At 28.4% G+C, this 22,213-nt stretch overlaps 1 protein-coding gene across 1 annotated transcript in view; it reads left to right on the forward strand.

The window, feature by feature from the left end:
• The window catches only part of LOC107456815 (dopamine D2-like receptor), a 227,377-nt gene that overhangs the window by 188,031 nt on the left and 17,133 nt on the right, over window positions 1-22,213 (forward strand). The window lies entirely within an intron of this gene.

Consider the following 22,213-nt stretch of genomic DNA (forward strand, 5'->3'; position numbering starts at 1 on the left):
TATATATATATAAAATTACTGCATAATTCATAATTTTATTGCAATCAGGACATACGATATTTTAGAAAAAGTAATTTAAACTATAGACTATACCGTGTTTGGATCATTAAATCAATTAATCCTTTAACACAGAAAGAACACCGGGGTCTCTTTTATATATTATTTTTCTGACTCTCTACTTACGTGTAAAAATATATTTTGGTATTTTTCATATATAAAAAACAGTCTAATAGTTACTAAGAAATCTGTTACATTATCGGAAATTATATTTGCACTAAATAAAATCCCAAAAAAAGTAGTTTGAATCTTTTTTTATTTATATTCAAAAATTTATCAATAATTGATTCAAAGACGAATTATTTTCGCTCTTAGTTTAAAATAACTTCAAATAATTGCAAATTTAAGAAAAAAACGTTGTTTAGAAGTACGCCGTGAACTATAGACTATAGAAGTAAACTATAGACTACACCATGTTAATATTGTCAATTAACATAGCACTAGCTGAATAAATTCAGTTCTCTGTACAGAATAACAAATGTTAAGAATTAATAAATCGACATCATGCTGCAAAAAACTTAAAACCACGTACCGATACTATGGAATCAGTTAACCCTTTGAGGCAGATCGGACACTGATGGTTTCTCTTTTATATATTTTTTCTGACTCTCGAATTACGAATAAAAATATATTTTTGTATTTTTTATTTATAAAAAACTATCTGATATTTACTAAAACCATTTGTTAGATTATCGGAATTATATTTGTACTAAATAAAATTCAAAAAGAACTAGTTTGAATTTTTTTTTCATTCATATTCAAAAATTTATTAACAATTTATTTATGAATTATTGCCTCACTAAGTTCTAAATGACTTAAAAATAAGTGCAAATTTTAAAACTTTTATTTTTACTTCGGAAGCTTTTACTTTTCATGCAGAAAAAGATACAGGTGTTTCATTCTGTATTTTATAACCATAAATTGTTAAAATGCTAAATATAATATTTTTCACTTACTTTAGCTTAAATTAATACAAAATGATTTTTAAAAAAAAGTCTGAGTAATATGTTCAATAAAAGTTCTGCGTCAAAGGATCAAAATAATTAAAATTTTTGTCGCTGTTGTTAAATCATTTGAAAATTAAGTAAAACATGAATTCAGAAATTCACACTATTAAAATAAAGAATGATTATATTTACAAGAAAAGTACAGGAAGTACAGCACAGTATACACTAATCAAGCTGAATTGTAAACAATTAGTTGTTATGGTTAGAAAAGAATATAAATATTTTTTTGTCTATCTATGAAATTTGTATATAACATGGTATACTTCACAAATGCGCAAAAATGAATACAGTCGGAAGAATTACTTCGATTCAAATGATTTCAAATTTGAGTAAATAAATTATTAACTCAAAAATATTGTCAAAAGCAATATTATTGTTGCATTGTTATGTAGTAGCTTTGGAATTTATAACTAAAATAATAGATTTCTCTGTAAAAGTTTCAAATTTAAGCTTTTAAGTTTTGCTTTTTAAAAAGGAGTTGAAGTTTCCGTTTAAAGTGAAAAGACACCAATATTAAACTAACCTTTTTCTCAACTGTCTACTTGATAAAGGAAACTTGAACACGTATTTTATGCAAAAAGTTTTGTTTTAGATAGTTTAGAACTTGATAACTACGTCGAAATTGAGAAAATAAATTTATTTATATTATTTCTCAACCTGATTAGTGATTGATACTAGTCAGTACTGATATCATTCAGTCGGCGCTGAATAATACTGCATAGACCATATTCGTCAGAATTATTTGGCTCCAAAAACGATGGCGTTGAATCATGATAACAGCCAATACATGATAATTAATATTTACGAAAATCAAGCAAGTTTCTCGACAGATTCTCATTTCTTCAAATAACTTACGTTTAATTAATTTCTAAGCAGTTTATTACGCTATTAAAATACGCCTTAAGAGCCTAAAGGAAACGCGTAATGTCAGATGTTTTTCAAACTATCAATTCAGTGACGTCACCCCACGCTCATTTTAATAGGGTAAATAGAAGAGACATCACGCTTTGGTGCAAAACTTGATATACAAATGAGTAGTGGCAATTGTTTATGGTTCCACGTGGCTGTTGAACCCTATTGGCTGTAGAATATAGACATTTGCTTATGTCGTGATTCAGCAGTCAATCAGGTCTGACACCCACGCGTGACGTCATTTTCAGGTTGCCTGTCTAATGTGATCCAAAAATTTTATTCAGCATGATAATAAATCGAACGTAATAACTGCAATCTTAAAACACTATCTCATTTCTAAACAACCAGCTGATTTCAGCGGTCTTCTTCTTCTCGGGTGCCCAATTGAGCACACTTTGCATATTAAATGAAAAATGTTAATTTTTGAAGAGCTTATTACAAACTCCATTTCTCATTCAGCAAAGTTGTAAGTTAGCACGTTATCACTTATATCATATTTTATATGAAATGAAGAAGAAAAAACTCCTGCAGTTTAATTTGTAACATTACCTAATGCGAAACTTGGGTCAAATATTCCTTTTCCAAATCTCCATCCCTGTTGAACTAATTGGGAATTCGAAGTGCTAAATTACTAATTGCTTCCTTAAGAATCAGGAGCTATAATTACTCTTTGTGCCAACTGCTTAGATTTCTAAATTTAATTATAATTGTAATTAATAAATTTAATTTAATTATACATAATTATAATTAATTTGCTGGTTGTGAAGTTAAAATAAAAACAAATAAATGCATCCATCCACACACTCAGGCAAAAGTCTTACCTTTATTATTATACATAAGCCTTCTTCTGTACCTTATCGTGTACAACATTTCACTGCAATATAAAAAATTTTAGAAATAAGGTACTTCATTTTGTCAACGCAGCTGTCTGATTATCCCGACAATGGACTATCTACTCGATATGTTATCATTTTCTAAATTCTGAAAGCTAAAAAAATGTGCTCAAAATGCAAGTTCTCGTAGACGTAACCTGATTTCTCATTAATGGGGCACAACATAAAATATTTTTCATGCACGTTCTATCAAAAGTTATGAACAATAAATACCAGTTATCTCTTTACGAAATTTAAAGTTCCTAATTATTATAAAATAAACTGTAGATTCTGCATCTATACTATAATTGTTCGGTTTGATTCAAAAGTTAAACAAGAATTTAAAGTGATAAAATGAATCAGAACTTTTCTTAAAAATTAAAATATTTTAACGTATAATCATATATTTTCAAACTCTCAGTCATTCATTTTTTTCATCATATTATTTTCAGATCATCATATATTTTACTTACTCCGCATTTTTAATAAAGAATAAACATTAATTTATGAAAGGGGTCACGAGTTCTAGTACAAAGCAATTTTTGTTACCAGATATCACTTTCTTATAAACATAAAAGAAACTTGAAATTTTGCAATCTTTTGTATCAATACTAAAAATACAGTAGGGTGGACAAAATAATGGAAAGACTATGAGAATGCCAGAAGCACTATGAGAATCATTTTATAACTTCAGATCAAGTGATTTCCCATACATACCAATGAAGTTTGAAGCTTTTAGAGCTTTAAGAGACCGACAATAAATTACAATACTATACCAAAAATGCAGCAATATAGCCAAAATTGTATGCCAAGAACTGTAGCATTAAATGTGTAACTTGTGGCAGTTATTTTAGTTAATATGTTCAATAGTTACACAAAAGTTTGTAAGCCTAGATTAAATATTTATGGAGGTATGGACATTTTTATATAATAAATTTTTTTCTGTCTTACGTTTTTTTTTTTTTTTTTGCATTTCAAAATTAATAAAAAAACATATTTTTTAAACTTTGATAAAAATTCGCTTAAAACTGCACAAGATATAAGTAATTACAGTTGCTTTTTATACTGAGAATGCGCGGGAAAAAGTTTTTAAGAAAATCTTATTTTTGTTATTAATCGTATTAGGCAACTACAAAAAAAGTCCGATTTGAATATCTTAAAAATTTCAAAAGCTTCAAGCAATTTTTCAAGTAGTTTCTGAACTTTCTAAAAGAAGGCTCAAAATGATTATTTTATACTATATTAAACAAGATTCATTAAAAATTACCCCTTCTAAATTTTCTAATTAAATCATATTTCGGTGTATGAACATTTATTAAGGTATTATCATTTGTTTTTTTTAAATTCTCACTTATGATACAAAATAATATTTGTAAAAAAACTCCTTATTATTTTTAAAATTTTAAGTTCAAAAACTACTTTTAAAAGGGCTTAATTTTTTTTCAAATTTTGAAGATAATCAAATCGGACTTTTTTTATTAGTTGTAAAATACGATTCACAACGAAGTTCAGAAAAAAAACAAATTTAAACTCTACTCATATCTTGCGTCTTTTTAAGCAGTTTTTTCTCAATTTTTAAAACAAACTTTTTTTAATTAATTTTAACTTGCTTTAAAAATCTTCTTTAATTTTATTAATACTTTTAAAGTTATAACAAAATAAACCAAAAAAAAAAAATTTGTTTTTATAAAAAGGTCCACGTCGTCATATATATTTAAGTGACGACGAATTTACGATATTTTGTGCGTTTATTCCTTATAATAACCAAAATAACTGTCACAAGTTACAAATCTATTGCTGCACTTTTCAGCAAAGAGAGTTCAAAAACATTAATTTCCTTGTATAAGTTATTGTCGGTTCTTCAAACCTCTAAAAGCTTTAAACTTCATTGATATTTATGAGAAATCACATGATCTAAAAACTTTTGAAGTTATAAAATTTCTCGTTAAGCATTTTTTAAATATAATTGTGAGTGAAAATTTCTCTACATTTTGTTATTTAGTGGTCTCCAGTTTATTAACTGAATTTCTTTACGATGTTCATTTCAGCTCAATTATTTAACTACTACTGACATTTTATCTTTCACATCACCTAAAAATCAAAGTTAGTGAAAGCATTTGTTTAGATCAATGTTTTTACTCCGAGCATGCCAGATTTATCTAAGACTCTCTCCGAGCATTAGAAAATCCGACCTAAAAAGTTGCCTTAAATCCGGTATGATCCAGCACAGATAGAAATTTTTTTATAACATTTATTTGTTGTAGAAATTTGCTCAAAACATGCAGTAAGATTTAAACTAAGGGTAGACTATATTTGAGGGTGCCCCTTGATTCTCGCCAAGTTGTGATCGCGGTTGATCGCCAAGCTGGGCGATGTTGAAACCCAATCGTGATTCTGATTGGCCTAGATTTTAGCGTTATTTTTAAATGTTCAACGGTTGTAATTTCAGAGGTCCGTTAGTTCTACGTTGGATACCGGTTGGTAAGGTTACTTTTGAATCTGGTCTATAAGATCGAAGGTATGAATGCAGTCATGAAAAGGGATTTAAGAAAAAAATGTCACCGCTAGTCCGGTATTACAGAAGCCATTTTCGATTCGTATTTTGTCGAATTTATGTGGCGATGGAGGTACACGGATTCTATTCATGCTAAATTTAGACAGTATATAACTGTTATTAGATATTTCTGCGCACCTAAATCTGAGGATATTCAAGCCTAATAAAGGAGTGAATTGTTTTTTTTCTTTCTCCGCCTACTCCATTAATTTTTGCTTCGATTCAAAATCCTTTCTATTGGGTTTATTAATTTTGCTTATATTGGGTTCATTGCAAGCTTTATCCGATGTTTTGTTGAAATTTTTCAATGTTTTATTGAAATATCATTATGTTTTGGCCACGATTCCTATTACCACGGTGCTCCGCGCAAACAGGAATACCGCCAAGCATAAGTCGCCAATTTCGCCAAGGGGCACCCTCAAGTACATTTTTCCCCTTATTTACGAGTAAACTCGTCATTGCACTCAATAACATTTGTCACACTTGACTACTCGTGAATCATTATTTAGAATCTTTGTCCCTCGTCAACTACGTGATTGCACTCAACAAGGATAAAATGTCTCATTTCGTGATTTTTAATTGAATATTGATGTAAAGTAGAACATTCTAAATAATGATTTCATGTTCAAACGTTTTTGAGTGCAATGACGAGTTAACTCGTCATCGCTCATACATATCATACATTTATAACGCACTCAAAATATCTATGCTATTACAGTAGTATTATGCAATTATAATTCTATCATTACTACGTACATATTATATATATATATATATTAATACATTTTAAGTAATTTTTTACACTTGCTTATTTACATTTGCTTAAGACAATTTCTAAACGAGAAAGATATTTAAAAAAAAAAGATTTTTAAATGAAAAACAACGTTTTCTAAAATAACATATATTTTTCGCTTAAATTACATTTTTTTAAATTGATTCTCGTTGAAATGAAAAAATATATCTATATATATTTTCATGACTTTTCTTAAAATGCATTCTTTCGCACATTGAGTTCATTTTATCTCCTTTAAATCCATTTCGTTTTTTAATACAGTTGCAAATTAAATTTTTCCTCATTCCTTTCAAAAGTTAATTTTCATTTTAAATAGCCATCTTAAACTTAATAAACTCCATAAAATGTTAACTACTTTGGAGGAAATGGAGGAAAGAGGAGTTAAAAAATTCTCCGATATATTTCAATTTAAGTCGTTAAGTTTCCTTTCTTTGAAGAATGTGACACTAAAATTTAATTCTGTCACTTTAATATCCGCTTAAACTAATTTCGTTGACTGTAAGATTAAATGCATTAAAATATATTGCTAACAAGGTACACTCTTAAAGATAGAATCCAGCAGTTTTTTAGTTGATAGGAAAAAAAACTTAATTAACTTCCACGAGCCTTTTTCTTCAAGTATTTTCTCTTAATTAATTACACAATCAGAATCTTCTATTCTTTTGACATGGTCAAAACAAAAGAATAAGTATTTTATTTCGGTTTTTAGTTGGTAATTGTCTTAAAAACATTTTTGTTTAAAGTTTCAACAAAGAACTAGTTATCTAATTATGTTTCGTCTTAAAACAATTGAAAATAAACATTTTTAAATAAATACTTGTGTTTTACATATTCGTTTTTATAGACATTTAATTACCACAAATGAAGATTACATACAGTGCTTTTTTTGAACTTTCATAAACTTAAGTTAAATATTAAAACTATGGTAATTAAATGTGTGCATGTGAGTTTCTCTTATAACTCCATAACTATTTGCTCTATCATCCTGAAATTTGTCCATCAAGGGCAAGGGATTATTTTTGCCATGAATCCTAATATTTTCTTGAAATTTTCAATTCGATCGTTTGGAAAAGTTTTTTTGAAAAACATAGTGTTCTAATTATTTAAGCGTTAGTCATTGTTTTAAACCTAACTTATAGCTCTATTTGATAACAAAAAGTCAATGATCAACGCAAAAGTGGTAGCACCAAATTAGTGTTTCTAAAGTTATTTATAACCGCGTGTATAATGTTTAAAGTAATTTTTTTCAAACGTGTTTCTATAAATCTAAATAGTAAGCAAAATTAATGGAAAAGAGCTGGACTGTTTAGGAGAAACGTTAATAGCCACAGACTCTTCCCACAGACTATTGATGCCGACGATACTTATTTAAATTAGGTAATAGATCATAGATTTAAATTAGGCAAAAGTAACGTAGTAAAGGTAATTAATCGTTTGGGATACCACAAAAAATCATATTTGATAGGATTCAGGCCAATGATACTTCGTTAATGTTAATAGCATGCATTATTTGAAATTAAAAAATAAGTTATGAATAAATAAGCAAAATTAATGGAGGAAATAAACTTTTTCGCTTTAGGGAATTGTAAAAAATCGTCAAATTCTTATTGACACCAATGTTTAATTAATCTTGTTACTGCATACAAATTGAAATAAAAAATATGCTAGGCACTAAAAAGCAAAATCAATTGAAAAAAGATAGTTAATCGGTTTGATTTACCATAAAAATTCGTCATAGTATTATTGACGCCAATGCTGAATTAATTTTGTTAATGTGTGTAGATAGAAATAAAAAAAGAATAATTAACCAAAGAGGACACGTGCCTTGTTTAGCAAGCGTTAAGACACGTGGGGGTCATGGAATGATCTCAGATGAAATTCATTAATACGCTGAGAAAAAAGTTTATCATTTTATATTGGAAATATAACACTTTTGAGTGTTAGAAGTTAAATATTTATTGTCTAACAATTTGAAACTTTTTACCTATCTTATTGCGATAAAATATAATAAAGCATAATAATAATTAATTCCATGATAATTAGCCTATAAATTATATTATACGGATATGATGGCCTTAATGCAGACATGAATGTTTATAATAATACTTATTTTTGTTTCCTCGGAGACAATATTAGCGCACAGAAATTGTATGCTCCTTGAAAAATAATGAGGCACAGATCGTTAGTTCCAGTATTTCTCGATTTCTTGTGCAAAACTTTCTTTCAGAAATTTTGTAACTTCTATTTTGGAAATTCCAAGCAAATACTCTTTAATATTTGAATTTGTATTTCAAAATTCAAACACTGATTATTCGCTCGTTTTCTAGAATTGTTCAAGAATAAAAATATCTAGGTCTTTGATTTTCATAGACAATTAGGTATAGGTTTTCGCATTTAGGTTTTCATAGACAGTTAGATACAGATTTTCGTAGTTAGGTTTTCATAGGCAGTTAAGTATAGGTTTTCATAGACAGTTAGGTATAGGCTTTCATAGTTGGGCTTTCATAGACATTAAGGTATAGGTTTCTCGAAGTTAGTTTCTCATAGACAGGTTTTCATAGACAGTCAAGTTCTTGAATATAGTAAACAAATAGAAATCCCTTTAATTAGGGACGAAAAATAACGAAACTAAACTCGGCAGCCACGAGGGAAAAAAATTATTTGTAGAACAAACTGAAATACACTTTGCTTCATTCTAAGACCCCAAGTAACTGATGAAATATCTATTTTGGATGGAAATTCCTTGGAAATATTTACAAACGGTAGATAAGAATGGGAAACTCAGCTCTTAATAAAAAAGGGATGAACAGATATGTAGTTTTTTTAGGAAGTTATCGAATGCATGTGGTCATAAAATGACCCTTCCCGGGTTAACTGTGTACTACGAGTAAAAAGGCAAAGTTAATGGGTAAAAGAACTTATTCTTATAGGGGAACCGTAGAATATCGCCATATTAATTTTGTCTAAGCTAACACTTAATTAATTTTGTAAGGCGCACTACTTTTATTATGATTTGTAATTTCAATAAGGAATTATTCTGCAGATTTTCAGTAATTGCAGAAAATGTTTTTTGCAGCTGTAACAGATAGTGTAATAATTCTTTAATGAATTAATATTAAAGGAACTTCTTTCCACCAATGTTTAGTAACATTTTAAGCAGTTTATATTGAAGTTCAAACAAGGAAATGGTCATAAAATCCTTATCCCAATCTTCAGAGAATTTCATTTGTTTTCAAAATCTTTTGTTTGCTACCGAAGATAAATGTATTTCGTACAGAACTTAAATGTTGAAGGTTATGTAATAGGGACTAAATCTACTATATGTAGATAGGTATAAGTATTATATTGGTACAATTATATTAAAATTGTACCAATAATGAGCAATTTTAATACATATACTGTAGAAATAGATGTTTTATGGCCCCTCGAAAGGAATAAGTACCAGCGAAAATTCTTTAATACTGGGATATTTTGGTTATCATGATTTGATCATGAACCATTGTATTTCGGAACCTGATACAGAATACAGTAAATATTTATTCTGATGTGACAAACTACAAAAATGTGTTTAGCTTAATTTAATAACGAAAAGTCACTTTTTTTATTTAAGTGCGTAAATGCCTATCAGTTTTGTACGTGATTTTGTACTGTTGTTCAGTACTGATTTATTGATTATTTTCTTTTTTCATTCATCCGGAACAAAGACAGCTATAAAAATATAAACTTTTTTCATAGTAGAAATACGTACTATTGAAGCATTAAAACAATGCTAACTTTTAATTCTTCTGATAATTAAAATAAACTATATTCCGTTGGAAAGAAATTAAAGAAATTTTTATAACTAGAAGGCTTCGCCCCCTGCTCGCTGGCGCTCGCCAACCCCCGGAACTGCTTTCGCAATTCATTTCGAATTGCTTCGCAATCCGATGCTCGCTTTGCTCGCCCATTGGATACGTTCTTAACGTCTAGCTTTTGTATACTTTTTTTAACACTGAAGTTCCGAAAACTTTTCACTGTAGAAAATTCTAAACCTGTGCATTTCAATATTAATTTGAAATTGAAAACAGTTCGCATATTTTTCTTAAACGCACTATTCTAAATTTCAGTTGTTGAGAAAAGTAACTTTTGCAAGTTTTGTTTTAAAGTCTTCCCCACCAAAGGGCTGAAACCATGTGTTGTAAAACAATATGAAATAGTACCGAACGCCGGATGTAAAGCATCGGCTTCGATGAAGCTAATTTTGTGAGAATGTTTTTGATAATTCGGTGAGAATTCACCCGATTAGACATATGATACTCACTACGGGCTCTTGCGCGCCGAAGCCTATCAATTAAAACGTATTAGCGTTTTATATAATATAGATTTGATTATATGTAATTATTTCTTTTCTTTTTTAAATCGCATTCTGCACATAATTGGAATCATTAATTATTTCATTGCAATTCAATAACTTTAAAATTTTAATAGCATATCAGTAGAAGGGATACCTCTTTTATAGAAGTTTGGTCAAACATCTAAGTTACATTATTCTTCAGAATTTTTTTAAGAAAAGAATTAATATAAGAAATTTATTCAGACTTTATTCAGTTTCGAATTTATTCAGTTTGGTCAAACATCTAAGTTACATTATTCTTCAGAATTTTTTTGAGAAAAGAATTAATATAAGAAATTTATTCAGACTTGATTATTTAATTGGAGAATATGCATTTAAATATAAATCACTGCTGGAATAAAAAAAAATAAAACAGTTCCTTAACAACACGTTGCAATCCTGGGAACTCTACAATTTCGTGCCCAACACCAGGATTGTGACAATGTGGTTATCATTGGAGCATGAGCCGTTTCTTAACGTCCTATGGAAGCCGATGCCCATCGATCTGAGGCTAGGTATTTGTGATGCCAATATTGGCATTACATATTTATTTCCTAACCTTTTAAATATCTTTCATTACTTAAGCTTATTTTTATTAATAGAATTACATTTAAAATAAATCAAAGACTTAATCTTTTTAAACGAACATAAAATATTTATTTCTTCTCTTCTAGATCAATGTAACGGATACTTTCTTTTTATTTCATTACTTATGCAGACATATTAATTCACTGTCGCCTCTAATCGAAAACAAAAATCTATTTATAACTTTTATTCTAATTTCTAACCGCAAAAATGTTTCAGTTTCATGGTTGTAATAATTCTCATAAATTTGCTGGCGACTCGTGATCGCCAAGGTATTATTTTAAACCCAATATTGATATGCTGGTTGGCTTTGTTTTGGCTATGTTATAATTTATTAAATCGCCAATTTTGGATCTCCTACCCATGCTTCTGTGTCTGTTGGGAACAAAATACACGTACTTTTTAATTTGGCTTTTGATTAGGCAGGTTGTGGGGGATTTATCTCCCATGGCCTGTCCTTATTAATATTATTATGCAAAATTGATTCAACTGAAATTCTTATGGATTAATATGTATATTTAGTATCTCGAGCTCTGCAAATATAATAAATAAAAGCTTTTTATTAATTCTGATCCGGTTCAAGTATTATTTTCATCACCCTTCTGTTTTCATCGCAATCTTCAATTTGTCAGAATTCTACAACTTGGCCAACTATACCAATGCAAACTCCAACCTCACCTGATATTCCAACCATCTCAACATAAAATGGCACACTGAATCATCCTTCTTCATAGTATTTTACTTCAAACTTCTACTAGGGATTGAATCCCGGTACTTTACAAAGACAATTTAGGTTATTTTTAATAGTTTCTAAAAAAGCGCAAGATGTATTTGAAAACATATAAAAGGAAATTACAATTAAAGTATGGTCAAAAATTTCGGAACATGTAAAACTTACCGTTTTTGAGGCTTCATGGGGATACCAAAAAATGACACGGTAATGTAATCTTTAATTAAATACTTAATTAATCTTTAATTTATCATTTATAAAATATTTAATAATTACGGTGTAGTAATTTTCAACATAATAATTAAAGATTTTGGTGTAATTATAAATAAAATATTCTTTCTTAATATGTAATAAAATGTGACAAATGAGTAAAAAGTGGTACTTTTATCATGATAACTTACGGAATTGCATGAAAATCATTTATTCAGTTAAAATTTTGCAACTGTAACTTTCGCAACTGTATTTTTTGCTAAATGTGCAGCAATAAAAACCAAAATTTATGATTAACCGTTACCATATGGACGGTAAAATTACCAAATAAATGGTTTAAATATAGTATATTTTGATTTAAATAACCATATTTTATTTATTAGAAATGCCATTACCATGGTAATATTACCGGATTTATCCGTGCACTCACTTTATTGAACTTAAATTCATCCATAGTATAATTTGGCATTTGCTATTTAATTTCCAATGCATTTCTTTTTTAATAAATAATGCAATCGCATTTTTTTTCATACTTTTGACTTAATTAAAAAATAATAGAAGTTTTATTTTGACTAAGAGAATTTTATTGTCTCAAATACTTGTGTTTAAAGTTTCAATGAAGATACCGTAATCAAATTTATTACCTATGAAACGATTTAATGTAAATATTTTAAATCATTAATATTGCAGTTAAACACATTGGTTTATACATACATTTAATTTTAGCAAGTTATGGGCCATTTTGAATATTTTATGAATTAAAAACTAAATAAAACATTTTATGAATAACTCTATACATTATATATAATCTACTGCACGCATATAGAAAAAGCAGATTAAACATAGGTAAAAACCTTGTAGCTAGAAGTTATTAAAGCATTAAAAGAAGCTTGTAACGAATTTTGTTAATTAAATAAACTAAACCTTATTGTAAAATGAAAAACATAACTTTTATAAATTAATAATTTGTTATAGTTTGGTATTTTACAATTTGTATTATTCTTATAATCAAATTAGTTAAAAATTAGGTTGAGATTCTGCAGCTTCTATATGTTAGTTATATAACTCAAATAGTAAGATTGTTGAAATTATTATTTTTATTTTCACATTTGCGATAAATAATTTTTCTTCAGAAACATTTATAAAATTTAAAAAAAAACAATCATTCTATTATATATATTTTACGAAATAACAAAACTTGATTTTAATATGAGTTATTCTATTCGGGTAATTTTGAAACATATAAGCAAATTCGACGCAACTTACTTTATGCTTCATTAATTTAACTTGAAGTAAAACTCAGTTTGAATTTTATTGACTTTTTTTAATTATATACTTGTTACTTCAAGAAAATTTAATAAATATGAAATTTTAATAATGTTTTCATTCGCGTAAAGAATTTGATAAACATAAAAGTTTCTATTTCGCTAATTATAAAATATTCTACTTTAAGAGTTTTTAATTTTTCTTGATTTGTAATATGAATTTGAATAAATAAATTACTATTTTCAATTTTCTCTTATAAATAAATTATATATATTCTGTACTATTTATTTGTTTTCTACTTTTAATTTTTTGGTGGATTTTTAGAATAGTGTTAAATTTCTCAAAGCACATTGAAAATTAATTTCGATTAAAAATTGTTAAAAAGATTGAAAACCATCACAGAAAAATTCGTATTTCAATTTTAAAATGAATACTTTATCGAATATGATGAATATTTAAGGATATATATTTTGAAAGCGAAATGCTTAGATTTGATGTTTCCATTAAAAAGAATGAAGGAAAATAAAACGGAAGCTGAGGTAGCAACTGCAGCTAATTCTGAATAAATTATGTTACTTAAATATATTTAAAAAAAACAGTGATTTTGTCACACTATAAACATATATTTAAGATGATTAGGAATATTGAACAAGCAGCAAAATATTTCAATAAAAGGAATTGAAGATTAAGTGCTAGATTTATCACATAACGAGCGGGTGACCGAGCTCTGCTCGGAGAAAACAGGTATCGAAGCTAACTCGAAGATTTAAATTTTCAATTGTGATTTATCAAAACAATACATGCCATAAGAAAATTTGTGAAACCATTGGTGAAAAGATAAGCGGTTAAAGTGCACCATTGTAAACTATCTAAACAAAGTTTGGAAAGGGAACTATTCTATACAAAGGTAAAGTTTGAAAAGTCATAGGAAATAAAATGTAATTGATAACAAAAAATTATACAATTAAAGACACTGTTCACAACGAATTCGTAAATTTGCTTCCGTTCATCCGCTTCTTGAAAATTCTTGTCCAGGAAAAGGCGTCGATGAGAGAGGTATTGTCGAGCATAAAAGACGATGTAAACTCCGCAGGAAGACGCGTCATCTTGGTGGTTGTAAGCGTTGCGAGGTTTCACGATGCATCCTTTCAGCTTTTCATTCGTAACAACGGTATTCAAAACGTGTCGCAGTATTTTTCTCAAAACAGCATCGATGGGCAGCGGGTTGTCGACTGGATCGCAGACTAATAGTTGACGTTCTCCATAGCTTGCTTCGTAAATTCCTAGCATCCAGTGCTCGCCTCTATCCATTTGAGCTCTCTTGTGAATGGGAATGAGTAGCACGTCGAATCCTTGTTGAACGCCGTATAGATAGTTGGAAGCCTTGTTCTGGTCGCTGATATCGTTGAGAAGAGCCATTCCTTCATAAGCGCCATCCGCTGTTGTAACGTAGAAGCGTGCGACAAATTCAGGGTGAAGTACGGCAACTTTGACGGTCGGGTAAGCTTGTTCGGCGTAATGGAGAAGCATTCTGACAATGACGGTATCTTCTAGTTGTCCATTTGCGGGTAGAATTGAGTTGATCGCTTGTTGTTCCAAAATTCCGGCTCCTTGAAGAATTTCATGTAGAGGTGCGTTCTGCATGTTGAAAATGTAGCTTGAAATCTGATGAATGTTGAAATGTCGGACTTTGTTGACGGTGATTTTAACACAAAAGTTAAACTTTTCTCCACTTTGATAAATGTAAACTAATGCGAACCTTACAATTAAATTATTAATTCCTTCGTATATTATTGGTTTAAGTTGTCACCGTCGCTTTTCCTTATTGTAAAGTTCGCATTAGCATACATTTATAAGAGTGGAGAAAAGTATCTATAGCCATTATGGCGAACTAATAAAGTTTGAAAATATCCTATCTGTAACTCCGAACTGCTCGACCGTAGCGCTTCAAAACCGGCGCCAATCGATTCCTCGTGGCCAAAAACCCCAGACCCCCAAGTTTACCGGAGTTTATTAATTCTGGGGCGATTTTCGAACCATTCCTCGTATTATAGTATAAGATAAACATTTAGCAGAATAAAATGCTAAGGAATATTAAGCAGTCATCAATATATTACAATAAAGGTTATAAAATCTTAAGTAATGGATTTTCTATTACGTTGATAAGCATTTCAAATCAATATTTTAATTATTTATACTTTTTTCAAATAGTTAGAAAATAAGCAAAAAGCTATTCATATACATATGTAGCATGTTTTAATTTAATTTTATTACCTTACTCAAAAAAGGTTGAAATTTCATTCTATATTTTTGTCAAAGGTATAATGTCAAAGGTATGCATCTTTTTTTTTTTTCAAAAGAGTAACTGAAACTTATATTTGAACTCCAAAAGGATCAAAGAAATGAAAGCAAATGCGTGTTCACGTCGCTCAACAACGCTATGCGTAGGTTAACGGACAGACAAAACTGAATTGTTACCTGGCAATCATGTTGACAATTTAGGCCTAAATAGAATTTGAGACTAAGAAATAAGGTGTGAAAAATTGCCTATTTCAAAGTATAGTAAAAACGTTACAGGTCATTAAATAAATAACAAATTATAATAACAATTTTATAATTTTATGCCGGATTAGTATATAAACGAACACCTGCTGGATATAAAACATTGTGCTAATGTTTCTGACTTGTGCAAAAACATAACTTAGGAAAAAAAAATTAAAATTGAGTTTATTATAAGTTCAGAATCCCTATAGTTGGTGCTATCTAAAGATATTTTACTTTAGCCTGTACTCTAATTATTTACAAAGTTATAGCAGTTTTTGTGCAATGTAATAACAGTGGATAGACTAGTGATTTTAAATCTTTAAATGCGTTTATCTTAAAATCAGGGTTTTTTTCCCCATTTTACACCACCTAAGCACGATATCTTATATTGTTTTAAAAATAATTGTCTGCAATTTTTCATGAGTTTTTATGATTATAGCACACATGGTTTGAACTTCAGACTAAGAGAAAAAAAGTAGAATTTAATTTTTTAGGAATGTTTTTTTCGCTAAGACACGAGCGAATATGCTTTAAAAATTTGTTTTTTTTAACTACATTGATCCCTAACTCATAGTATATGAAATTGCTGTTAAGTTAATAGTTTTAAAAAAAGTTTATAGCTTTCTAAATAAAATCCCCAAAGGATTTTTTTGTTTTGCGCGACAGAGTTTTTTTACAGCGTCCATGTTATTACCTAAAAATGTTATTTTTACCTGCTATTATGCCTGTTATTTTTACCCAAAAATGACCATCTAAAAAAATAATTAATTAATTATAATTTTTTGCTAGTTTTATAATTTTTTACTCGTAATAAAGCATATAAACTAGTTTTTAAAATTTTTTTAATTAATGTTCTTAAGAAAAGTTGTCGAAACTAGTCGGATACCTTAATTCAATTTTGTAATTCATTCTGAATTATTCAATAAACGATAGCTTATATTTAGCTTCCAAGTCTACTCAACTTAGTATTGTAAAAGTTAAGAACCTTTTTTCAACAATAAATATTTTTATGAACCATATTATATTTTGAAAAAAAAATCATTATGGATATAATTTTTTTTTTTTTTTTTTTTTTTTTTTTTTTTTTTTTTTTTTTTTTTNTTTTTTTTTTTTTTTTTTTTTTACAATAAATTTCTTTGACATTTTTGCAAATGTTCTCTAATTTTCTTTTCAAATATAATTTTTAATTCTGAATAAATTATGCGACGAAATATTTTGTTTAACTGTTCAGTACGTTATTTAAAAAATAAATAGCTATTTCAATACACAAGAAAACTAAATAAGATATATTCTCTGTTCACCTGAACTATTACATTTTAAGCTAAATATAAGAAGATCTTAAAGGACATTGTTAAGTGGCTGCATTACACTAGCGCCAAATCTTTTTTTCAATTTTAATTGGTTTAATTCAGTTCAAAACTAAATTAAACCAGTTAAAATTGAAAAACGATTCGGCGCTAGTGTGTTGCAGCCACATCACAGACATTTTATATAATTCAGGAGCATCACGTTAAAAAAAATATCACAGCAAAAAGTTCTGTGTAAAACTCGGTTTCACGTAAAAAACAGTCTTGTTTAATCACTTGGGGGATAACTGAGTATTTATGGAGATATTTATGGACATTTTTATAAAAAAACTGAATTTTCTGTCTTACGTTCTTATGCTATAACATCCATTACGTTCTTATGCTAAAAAATCCATAATATTAAACAATATTTTCGCAGCAATTTTGAAATTAATAACACAATTATAGTTTCAAAATTGAAGAAACATTAATTTGAAATTGTAAATGATATGCGTAAATAATGTAGCCCTTTTATACCACGCATGAGTGGGAAAAATGTGAATTAATTAATTGTATTAAGCAATTAATAAAAAAGACCGATTTGAATATCTAAAAAAAAATTAACAGTTTTAAGTAATTTTCAAGTTAATTAGTTTAAGCAATTTTAGTTTTTTTATACTCTTTAAAAAAAAAGTTCAAAATTGATAAAGGGTTTTCTACAAACTTCATTTTGTATTATTAAAGTAGATTTAATAAAAATGACACCGGCATTGTTGGTAATCATCCCCCATAAAAATATATTTTCTTTCGCATGTTTTCGTTACTTATACAATCATATTTCTGTGCATGGACGTTTGTTGTAAAGTATTATCATTTGCTATTTAATTTCGCCTCATGATACAAAATAATATTTGCAGAAAAATCCATTATTATTTTGAGATTCTTTTGAAAAATAAAACTTCTTAAAAATTTACTTAAAACTTTTTAAGTTTTAAAGATATTCAGATCGAACTTTTTTTCTTTATATGCAGAATACGATTCACAGCAAAATTATGAAAAAAAAATTTAATTGTCAACAGTACAAGAGAACTACTTTACTTATATAATGCTCAGTTTTCAACGTTTTTTTTTAAATTTTAGGAAAATATTCTGTAATTAATTTTAAATTGCTTTACAACTTTTATTTATGTTATTGAACATTTTTAAAATTATAGCATAAAAAAACGTAACACAAAAAGTTTCGTTTTTTTAATGAAATCTCCATATCTCCATAAATATTCAAGCTAGGCTTACGGAATTTAGCGCAATTACTGCATATAATAACCAAAATGATTATTACAAGTTAAAAATATGTTGCTAAATTTTTAGGCTAAGGGTGTTCAAAGGCAATATTATCTGTTTGAAATTTATTGTCGGTCTCTCAAACCTGTAAAATCTTTAAATTTCGCAGATAAGTATGAAAGGCACACACTTCTGAAGTTATAAAATGATTCTTTAAGTAATTCTTGAAAAAAATGATAAAATGTATTACAGAAGTGTATTATAGATCATTGTTTTGCCATACATTAAAGCTCGATTGTTGTGAGACATGGGAACCTTAGTTCTAAGAAAGACTATGTGAGGATTGAGTTATCAACAATGTCAGCCTTCATCTATGAAACCCAACATTGCATCGAGTTAACATGTATTATATACTAGGAAATTGAAATTATATTTTTGTAGTGGTAGATACACTGCAGTACTCCCCCAACAGAATTATATCTGTGATAGAATTCGACGAATTGATGCCACTAGTTGATTCTTTGCATTTTTGTGAGAAGCTAGGATAGCAGAGTATTATGATCACAGTACTTTTGCTGATAGTGAGAGCTGTATTAAGTTCACGGGCCATGGCTGCTCCATTGACAGCCGAGTGTAAGGAGGCCAACGTTGTGTGTGATTGAGACTGAGTAGAAACAGTGCGAGGAGGTAGCTAATGTCGCAGTCACAAATAGCAAGTCAACTGTTCAATGTGCACCATCCATCGAAGTAGGTGTTTTCAAATTGAAGTGGAAGTTTCTGTCAAGATAGGCGCATTCACATCACGTCCGGGTCACCAATGTAGGGAGTGAGTTATAAACAATGTCAACCTTCATCTATGAAAAGGTACCCCACCACAGAATCAAGTTAACATGTCTTATATACTTGTGATTCGAAATTATATTTTTATAGTGGTAGATGCACTACAGACTACCTACTTATGACGACAGCGACAGAAATATCAACAACTGACATAAGAAACAATGTTAAAATTCAAAAGTGTAAAACATTAAAAAAATGTGGTAAGGGTTTTAAACAAGCTGATATCTAGAAACATTTAGTCATCAACAATCTTAACTAACAGAAAATATCTTGCAACACCCATGTGCTTAATAATTTTAATTTCAAAGAAAAAACTTTTAACGAAACAATGCAGATAAACACAACGAAGCAATGGAATGTGAAACTACAAAAATATTCAATATTTTTGAGCAAAATCATATTATTAAATCCTAACACTTCGTCCCAGATACTGCAGTTTATCTATTAAGCACTTAAATTAAATATTCCACCTCAAGCGCTGTAAACAGACAGGATCTTACTGTTCAGAGTTCAGAGATTATGCTTTATCTCAACTATTCCGGTTTTCCACGTTTTCCGCTTTTATGAGAAGATCCGGAAGTTATGCAGATCTCTTTGCATCAACTTCCGGCCAGGAGCAGAACAACTCATATATAAATAACACTCTTAGGAAATTTATTTTCTAATCTCCCTGGCTCCCCGCATAGTTTTTACTTATTTCCCGAATCTAAAACTTTTCTTCTTAGGGAGCAGGTGTTTAAAAAGAAAAACATAAGTTAATTTTAATTTCAAATAGTATGTCCTTAAACTAAATTCGAGGTACGTATAGAATTTATTGGAAAAGTTTTCTAAGCGTTACATTAAAATATTCATAAGGTGTTTAATTCGCTTTCCCTGCATTCTCTTTGTTAAAACGAACTCCACTTTTTAGCTATTAATTGTATATCTTACATTATAATAAATTAAAGCTTTCAACACGATCTTATCTTAATCTCCCTAACTATTTAATCATCCTTTACAATCCAAGTTTCTGTTTCAGACTAAAAATTTGGTTCCATACATAAAATTATAACTCATTCCACAAAGATATAAAAAAATTACGACTATTTGTCAATTTTCTAGGTAAAATGCAACTAGACCGGAAAAAGTTTAAGTTTTTCTTTAATAAACATATTTTGTAAAAGGAAAGAATTTTATTTTCTTCTTCTGATTGCTATAAAAGTCTTTATTTTATTTTGAAATGTAATGGAAGACGCATTATCTATAATCTGTATAACTGATATTAACGATATTCTACATAAATGCAACGATGTTGCATAAGAAAAACTATTTATATATGCATGATTTCTTTCATATTTTCCATACTACTTTATAGAACAATCTATAACCATAGCAAGCAATAATTGTTAACTGTGTTGCCAAACTTACGCCAGACCTTCTTATTAAAGATCTCAATTGAATCTATTATTGTATGTTTGTAAAGTTCAAGATAAAAGTAAATAATTTTTTAAATGATAGAAACGACTCAAAATATCAAGCTTTTTGGTTAATCCATAGATCCAGAAACACGGTCAGTTTCAAAATATTTTGTAATACGTTTTTTTCTTAGTATGCAATTTATTTTCAACTCAAATTGAGCTCATTTTAAACACCGATAGAAAGACAGCCTTTAGTCGCAACAAGCATTGAACATTTAAAAAAATATAATTTAAATCGTACTTTAACTTTTTTTTCGTTTTATTTCCATATTCCTAAAAACTAATTTTAAAAAAAAAATTTAAGTTATGTATCAAAATTTTTTAATTTTTCTGAAATTAAAGTTTTGTTATAAAAACTCTGACCATTTATTGATTAGTTTTCCTTACTTTTAACTATCATGCTGTTCTCGTGTTAAGAGCAAATCAGTATGTACTTTTTATATATTATAACACTCAAAAAATATTTGTAAAGATTTAAATTTCGATCCTTTAAAGTAGGGTGATTAAAAATATGAACGTTGCTTTTGAATTAGATATTTTTTACATTAAAAAGTATTGTTTAAAGCAGTAAATTAGAACCAGTACTTCAAAATCACTCGTGATCCATTAATTAAAAGATAATGCTTCGGCACAATTCTTAAAATTCTAGAAAACATATGTTTCATTGAAATTAATAAGAAAACTCAAAGGCAGGATAAACAAAATTTGTTTTGTTTTCCTGACAAATATCAGTCTTCAATAATACTTTCAGTTCTAAAATTTGTCCTTCATACTTTAAATACTTTTTGGACATACGGATTATTTGTTACAATCTTATAAAAAAGTCTTTAATATAAAAGTAACCAGCCGTCCTCAAATCTTGAGTACAGTCCTCAAATTTCACTAATTGACATCAAAAACTCTCAAGTTCTTTGAGAACAGAAAATGTCCTCGAATTTCTTTGAAAATGGAATATTTTTATATGCTCTGAAATATCAAAATGGTGCACGCTTTTTTAAACAAAATAATTTCGTTTTACAGAGACCACAAACATAAAGCAAAAAAGTATCATGCTAAAACTAACTGAGATAAACGCAATAAATAAATTTTAAATGATTTCATCAAATAAAGATATAAAAAAAATAAAAGCGATTTTAAAGGTTTTTTTACGTGTGTTCAAATTCACAATATTATATTATATTTCAAAACTACTTAGAAAAGAAACCAAGTTTGATAAAAATGGTACTGCTCTTGATATTAGTTATCAGCTAAGCAAATATCTTTGCTGCATATAAAAAATAATATTTTCCATAAACAAAAGTTGTCCTCAAATCGTAAAATTCTTTGCAGGATGCTCCGCTTATTTGTTTCAAATCAAGGTTAATAATTCTAGGCAACTTATGTAAAGAAGAAAGAATAACAACACGTCAGGTACTAACATGCTATAAAAATGCAAAAAAAAGGATTC

The sequence above is a fragment of the Parasteatoda tepidariorum genome, chromosome 5 (assembly GCF_043381705.1).
Source record: "Parasteatoda tepidariorum isolate YZ-2023 chromosome 5, CAS_Ptep_4.0, whole genome shotgun sequence".
In the NCBI taxonomy this organism is placed as follows: Eukaryota; Metazoa; Arthropoda; class Arachnida; order Araneae; family Theridiidae; genus Parasteatoda; species Parasteatoda tepidariorum.